At 45.5% G+C, this 7,947-nt stretch overlaps 1 protein-coding gene across 1 annotated transcript in view; it reads right to left on the bottom strand.

Annotated features, from left to right (window-relative positions):
* Window positions 1–927, bottom strand: part of LOC122540227 (small vasohibin binding protein) — a 12,576-nt gene extending 11,649 nt beyond the window's left edge. Inside the window, exon 1 of the mRNA XM_043675629.1 lies at window positions 821–927. The gene's annotated coding sequence lies outside the window, so the exon portion shown is untranslated. The remainder of the gene's footprint in view (window positions 1–820) is intronic.
* Window positions 928–7,947: the final 7,020 nt, after the last annotated feature.

The raw sequence follows: 7,947 nt of genomic DNA, 5'->3' as shown, positions 1-7,947 counted from the left end.
CTGGCTGGCACACGACCTTCCCCCCTCCCCCCCCCTCCATGCAGGGCCCCAAACAATCCTTCCAGGTGCAATCTGTCTCTCTTCCAACCTAACTTACTGTATCCAGTGCTCCCAATGTGGTCTTCTCTATATCAGGCAGACCAGACATAAACTTAGGGAACATTTTGCCGAGCATCTCACCTGGGCCCACAGAGACTGACCAGACCTCCCAGTCACCACCCATTTTAATTCTGCCCAACCACTCCCTTTCCAACAGGGCCAGCTTTGGCCTCCTCCATTGCCACAATGAATCAAGTCACAAATTGGAGGAACACCTCATCTTGCACCTGGGCAGCCGGCAGCCCAAGGACTCAACATTGAGTTCTCCAATTTCAAATAACTTCCCTCCCCATCCCCTCCCCAACAATCCTCCCAGACACTAACTAGATTCATTCCCCCACCACCCCATTGACCAACCAGGTCATACCCTCTACCTATCCCCACTTCACCACCCTGCCCCCGCCACCTCCTTTACCTGCAGCTCCCCAAAACGTCGACTTCTCCACCTCCTGATGCTACCTGCCTTGCTGTGATCTTCCAGCCTCCTGCCTGTCTGTCTGTCCGTCTACTCAGGAGTGAGTGAAGGCTGGAAACTGAGGGCCTTGCCCAGACTAGGAGCTGAATGGGGGTGGGCATGGGGTGGAGACATTTAACGTAGACAACAGCTTCAGCCACTGCTTGCATCTACATTTAAAAAGAAGAGGGCGTCTGACACACTCTTGATACAAAAGCAAAACCTTTTGCCCCGCCTCCGCCCCGCGGCAGCGCCTAACACACTCACCCGAAACCGAGTTAAACAGCAGCGATTAACCCGGCGGAACCTTCACTCGTCACTCCGTACCGTTCACAGCGGCCGAGCCCAATTTATCGGCGGACACAGCGACGCAACCAGGTCCGTCACTTATAATCATCCGGGCTGGACGGAGGGTTGGGTGGATGGTTTCCATGGAGACGGAGCTGTAGCGACGCTAGCGGCCGGGAAGAGTCATGACAATGGAAAGGGGGTCTGAGTGGCAGCTTGTCACCGCAGGAGTGTGTCTGCAGCGACACCAGGAGCTAGGAGGAGTTATGACAAATGGGTGGTTGGGGAGAGGGGAGCTGTTCCTCATTCACTGCAGCGACACCAGCGGCTGGGAGGAATAGTGGCAGCAGCCTGGTGTGGTTAGATAATTCACTGCAGGGAGGGTGTCTGCAATTCTCTCAGATTTTACCCTTAGAGAGAGAACTGGGGAAAAGGGACCCTTATTTTAAAACAAAAATATCACACCATATTGAAAAACATAAATCAATTATGTGTGAAAGTTTAGGAATCACAAGTTCAACCCTCCTATAAAATAAATTTGCATTAATATAGCACCTTTCACAACCAAAAGAGGTCTCACATTGCTCCAGACCAAGGAGGTGATTTCTTTTCAAAGGGTTACTAAAAACACAGCAGCCAACTTTTACATAGTAAGATCTCAGAAGTGTCAACTGTCAGTTAACACTGTCTTGTGGTGTTGATTGTGGGACAGATTTCAGGCAGGATAGGACAGAGGTAAGGGTTCTTCAACGCCCACTAGACTGAGAAAGTGGACAGGAGTTTAGGGTTGATATTGAAAAGGACTGCTGGGTATATATTTGGGAAGCGACTGAATCCCAAGACACTACACGTGTTGTGTCTCCTACCTGCCCTCCTCCTCTAACCAAGAAAAGGACTCGTGTGTTGCTAAGGTAAGGCATTTCAATTGATATTTCTTGTGTATCATGTAATTGATTAAACATTTACTATTAGTTGGTTAGTTGAAAAGGAGGAGTATTAGAAATCATTTAACTCACAAATTTGTATAAATTAATTAAATAAGTAGAGATGGCAGGACAGGTGATCTGTTGTAGCTATATGGTGTGGGAGCTGGCTGATCCCATTGTGAACGGCAGTGACCACATCTACAGCAAGTGTTGGTTGCTGGAAGAACTCCGGATCAGAGTTGATGATCTGGAATCTGAGCTTCGAACGCTGCGGCACATCCGGGAGAGGGAGAGTTACCTGGACGCTTTGTTTCAGGAGGCAGTCACACCCGGCATATTAAGTAATTCAAATTCAGTCAGTGATCAGGAACAACAGGGTGTGACTGTAAGTGAGGGAGGTAGGGGGATTCTGAGTTCAGGAGTGGAGGAGCCTCAGCCCTTGACCTTGTCCAACAGGTATGAGATTCTTGCTCCCTGTATGGATGAGGAAAAGGGCTGTGGACAGGATGAGCCACAGAATGGTGCAGAAGGCCATTCAAGAGGGGGGAGCAAAAAGACAAGTGGTTGTTATAGGGGATTCTATAATTAGGGGGACAGATAGTGTCCTTTGCGAGCCGGATCAGGAGTCCCACATGGTGTGTTGCCTGTCAGGTGCCAGGGTGCAGGACATCTCCGACTGGCTTGAAAGGATATTGGAGCGGGAGGGAGAAGATCCAGTTGTTGTGGTCCATGTTGGCACAAACAACATAGACAAGGCGAAGAAGGGGGAAATGTTTGGGAAGTATCAAGCACTAGGAAGGAAATTGAAGAACAGATCTTCGAGGGTCATAATCTCCGGATTACTGCCAGAGCCACCTGCTAATTGGCATAGGAATAAGAAAATTAGGGAAGTAAGCACATGGCTAAAAGATTGCTGTGGGAAAGAAGGACATTGGCATCAGGTTTGGAACCGGGGCGATCTGTACCAATGGGACAGTCTCCACCTGAACCAATCTGGAACTAGTGTGCTGGCGAAAAGGATAAATAGGGTGGACACTAGGACTTTAAACTTGTGAATCGGGGGGAAGGGAAAGGGAAAGTGACAGGGAGTATGGAGTCAAGTAGAAAGATAAACAGCAGGTTAGCATGTGTGCAGGGGTTAAGTTGGAGGCAGACTAAGAATAAAGCAAAAAGGAAGGATAACTTAGGACATATTACTAGAGATGTTGGAAATCATGAGGATAAGAAAATTAGCATTAAGGTTTACCTGAATGCTCGTAATATTCACAACAAAGTAGATGAATTAATGGCATAAATCATCATGAATGATTATGATGTGGTAAGCATCACAGAGACGTGGTTGCGGGGGGTTCAGGACTGGCAGCTAAACATCCAAGGATTTACAACTTATCGAAAAGACAGGGAGGTGGGCAGAGGGGGCGGGGTTGCCTTGTTAGTTAAGAATGAAATTAAATCTATGGCACTGAATGACATAGAGTCAGATGGTGTGGAGTCTGTGTGGGTGGAGTTGAGGAAGCACAAAGGCAAAAAACCCATAATAGGAGTTATGTGCAGACCTCGCAGCAGTGGTCAGGACCAGGGATGCAAGATGTACCAGGAAGTAGATAGGGCATGTCAGAAAGGCAAGGTCATGGTGAACGGGGGGACTTCAATATGTAGGTGGACTGGGTGAATAATGTTGCCGGTGGATCCAAAGAAAGGGAATTCATGGAATGTTTACAGGATGGCTTTTTGGAACCCACAAGGGAGCAGGCTATTCTGGATTAGTGCTATGTAATGAAACAGACTTTATAAAAAGATCTTAAAGTAAGGGAACACTTAGGAGGCAGTTTGAAAAAAAGAAGGCAAAATCGGATGTGTTACAGTTAAATAAAGGTAATTACATGGGCATGAAAGAGGAACTGATGAAAATCGACTAGAAGCAGAGCCTAGTGGGGAAAACAGTAGAGCAACAATGGCAGGAGTTTCTGGGCGTAATTAAGAACACAGCACAAAGGTTCATCTCAAAGAAAGATTATCCAGGGGAGAGGGGATTAGGCAGCCATGGTTGACAAAGGAAGTCAGGAAATGTATCAAGAAAAAAGAGAGAGCCTATAAAGTGGCCAAGATCACTGGGAAATCAGAAGATTGGGAAGACTACAAAAAACAAACAGAGGATAACAAAGAGAGAAATAAGGAAGGAGAGGATTGAATATGAAGGTAAGCTGGCCAGTAAATTTACAAATTATACTAAAAGTTTTTTCAATACATAAGAAACAAACGAGAGGCAAAAGTAGAAATTGGATGGCTCCAATTTGATGCAGGAAGGCTAGTGCTGGGATAAGGAAATAGCTGAAGAACTTAATAAATACTTTGTGTCAGTCTTCACAGTGGAAGACATGAGTAATATCCCAACAATGAAGGAGAGTCAGGGGGCAGAGTTGAGTATGGTAGCCATTACAAAAGAGAAAGCGCTAGAAAAGCTAAAAGGTCTATAAATTGATAAATCTCCTGGTCCCGATGGGCTACATCCTAGAGTTCTGAGGGAGGTGGCTGAGGAAATATCGGAGGCTGAGGTTGTAATCTTCCAAAAATCACTGGAGTCAGGGCAAGTCTCAGATGATTAGAAAATCATTATTGTAATCCCCTTGTTTAAGAAAGGATTAAGACAAAACGTGGAAAATTATAGGCCGATTAGCCTAACATCGGTTGTAGGTAAAATTATGGAATCCATCGTCAAGGATTAGAATAAGTCAGCATGGATTTAGTAAGGGGAGGTTGTGCCTGACAAACCTGTTAGAATTCTTTGAAGAGCTAACAAGTAGGTTAGACCAGGGATACCCAGTGGATGTTATTTATCTAGACTTCCAAAAGGCCTTTCATAAGGTGCCTCACGGGGAGGATCTGAGTAAGGTGAGGGCCCATGGTGTTCAAGGTGAGCTACTGGTATGGATTGAGTAATGGCTGTCTGACAGAAGGCAGAGAGTTAGGATAAAAGGTTCTTCATTGGAATGGCAGCTGGTGACAAGTGGGGGTCACTCAGGGTTCAGTGTTGGGGCCACAGCTGTTCACTTTATATTTAAATGATCTGGATGAAGGGACTGAGGGCATTCTGGCAACGTTTGCCGATGATACGAAGTTAGACAGACAGGCAGGTAGTACTGAGGAGGTGGAGAGGCTGTAGAAAGACTTAGACAGTTTAGGGGAGTGGTCCAGGAAATGGCTGATGAAATTCAACGTGAGCAAATGCGAGCTCTTGCACCTTGGAAAAAAGAATACAGGCATGGACTACTTTCTAAACGGTGAGAAAATTCATAAAGCCAAAGTACAAAGGGATCTGGGAGTGAGGATTCTTTAAAGATTGACTTGCAGGTTGAGTCCGTGATTAAGAAAGCAATGTAATGTTGTTATTTATCTCAAGAGGGTTGGAATATAAAAGCAGTGATGTGGTTCTGAGACTTTATAAAGCTCTAGTTACACCACATTTAGAGTACTGTGTCCAATTGTGGGCCCCACACTTCAGGAAGAACATACTGGCACTGGAGCAGAGATTCACATGGATGATCTCTGGAATGGTAGGCCTAACATACGATGAACAGCTGAGGATCCTGGGATTGTATTCATTAGAGTTTAGAAGGTTGAGGGGAGATCTAATAGAAACTTACAAGATAATGCATGACTTAGAAAGGGTGGACGCTAGGAATTTGTTTCTATTAGGCGGGGAGACTAAGACCTGTGGGCACAGCCTTAGAATTAGAGGGCTTCAATTTAGAATGGAATTGAGGAGCCATTTCTTCAGCCAGAGAGTGGTGGGCCTGTGGAATTCCTTGCCAAGGAGTGCAGTGGAGGCTGGGACATTAAATGTCATCAAGGCAGAGATTGATAAATTCTTGATCTCGCAAGGAATTAAGGGATACGGGAGAGTGTGGGTAGGTGGAGTTGAAATGCCCATCAACCATAATTAAATGGCAGAGTGGACTCAATGGGCCGAATGGCCTTACTTTCACTCCTATGTCTTATGGTCTTAAAAGTTGTCACCTCCAACAATGCAGCACTCCCTTCACACTGTCATCTTTGATTTTTGTGCTTACTTTATGGAGTGGGATTTGAAATGAAAATGACAAGGGATTTTTTTCCATCAGTTGAGGAAGCTGGTAGCATTTTGTTGGTATCACTGGATTAGTAATCCAAAGGTGCAGGCTGATTATTTGGGGACATAGGCTTAAATCTAGTGCCTTTCAGAGAACGAAAATGCCATCATTACTTCAGTCTAGTCTAGTCTCATCTACACAGTCACAGCAGTGTAGTCAACTCTGAATGGTCTGGTAAGCAACTTAGTTTAAAAGCAATTAGGGTGGACATCGAATGCAAGTTACGGTTAAAATTAAAAATTAAACTTCTTATTTACCATCTTCTGCCAGTCATCTTTTTCCAGTGACACATGCACACAGCTTGTGACACATGTGAGATCTCCTTGTCTGTGTGGTTCATTTTATATATGATACCAACTTAATCATTAATGAAGCTCAGAAAATGTTTTCAAAATACATTTAAGACCAACAGCTAATTTAAATAACTATTTATATTATTACATTAATATTTGTTTGACTGGCTTTTGCATGTAAGTATTCTGTTTCGATGGTATTTGGGATGTGGATGTCACTGGCTTGGCTAGCATTCATTGCCCAAATCTAATTGCCTTAGGCAAGTTGATTGTGAGCTGTCTCCTTGGGATGTGGAGTCTCTCAAAATACTTTTAAGAAGGGATTTCCATGATTTTGACTCTATAACAGTTAAGAACAGTGAGATATTTCCAAGGTAGGATGGTGAGTATTTTGGAAGGAAGATTAGATTAGATTAGATTAGATTACTTACAGTGTGGAAACAAGCCCTTCGGCCCAACAAGTTCACACCGACCCGCCGAAGCGCACCCACCCATACCCATTCCCCTACATTTACCCCTGCATCTAACACTATGCGCAATTCAGCGTGGCCAGTTCACCTAACCTGCACATTTTTGGACTGTGGGAGGAAACCGGAGCACCCGGAGGAAACCCACGCAGACACGGGGAGAATGTGCAAACTCCACACAGTCAGTTGCCTGAGGCGGGAATTGAACCCGGGTCTCCGGCGCTGTGAGGCAGCAGTGCTAACCACTGTGCCACCGTGCCGCCCTAACTTGCGGGTGATGGAGTTCCCATGCGTCTGCTGCCCTGGCCCTTCGAGATGGTGAACGTCACAGATTTAGTAGATGCTGTTGAACTGAGTTATGGCAGTGCATCTTTGGGATAGTACACACTGTTGCATTGTACATCAAAGGTGAAGAGATGAATGTTTGAATATGGTGGATGTGGTGCCTAGCAAGCCATCAGCTTTGGCCTGGATGGTGTTGAGCTTTTTGGATGGAAAAGGTTTGGAGGGATATGGGTCAAGTGCAGGCAGGTGGGACTAGTTTAGTTTGGGATCTTGGTTGATGTGGACTTGTTGGACTGAAGGGTCTGTTTCCATGCTGTATGACTTTATAACTCCATGTTTGGACCAAGGGTATAATTAGATCAGGAGCCAAGTGGTTCTGTTGGACCTGCAGGTGAGCATCTGTGAGGAGCTCTTTACTTTGCAAGTGCCTCCTGATAGCCCTGTTCATGATCCCTTCCAGCACTTTGCTCGCCATCGAGAATAGACTGATAGGGCAAAATTAGACTGTCGCAGTTCAAGAGGGAAACTCACCACCAACTAGGGATTAGCAATGAATGTTGGCCCAGCCAGCTAGGCACATGCCCCACCAGCAAATTAAAACAAATTCGATGGGTAGTTTTGTCCTGTTTTTTGTGGACAGGGCACACCTAGGCTATTTCCACATTGTTGGATAGATGCCAGTGTTGTAACTGCATTAAGAAGAAATACATTGCATTTGCTTGGCTTGCTGTACTTCACAGTAATGCTGCTGGTCTTATGAAGTGATATGCACCCAGCATAGTCTCTTTACTAGTCATGTAGCAGTACAGCGCTGAAAAATGTGTTGCTGGAAAAGCACAACAGGTCAGGCAGCATCCAAGGAGCAGGAGAATCGATGTTTTGGGCATAAGCCCTTCTTCAGGAATGAGGAAGGTGTGCCAAGCAGGCTAAGATAAAAGATAGGGAGGAGGGACTTGGGGGAGGGGGTGTTGGGAATGCAATAGGTGGAAGGAGGTTGAGGTGAGG

Source organism: Chiloscyllium plagiosum, chromosome 34, assembly GCF_004010195.1.
Source record: "Chiloscyllium plagiosum isolate BGI_BamShark_2017 chromosome 34, ASM401019v2, whole genome shotgun sequence".
NCBI lineage: Eukaryota > Metazoa > Chordata > Chondrichthyes > Orectolobiformes > Hemiscylliidae > Chiloscyllium > Chiloscyllium plagiosum.
The sequence above is the reverse complement of the archived record's forward strand: the minus strand, read 5'-3'. Positions and strand labels throughout refer to the sequence as shown.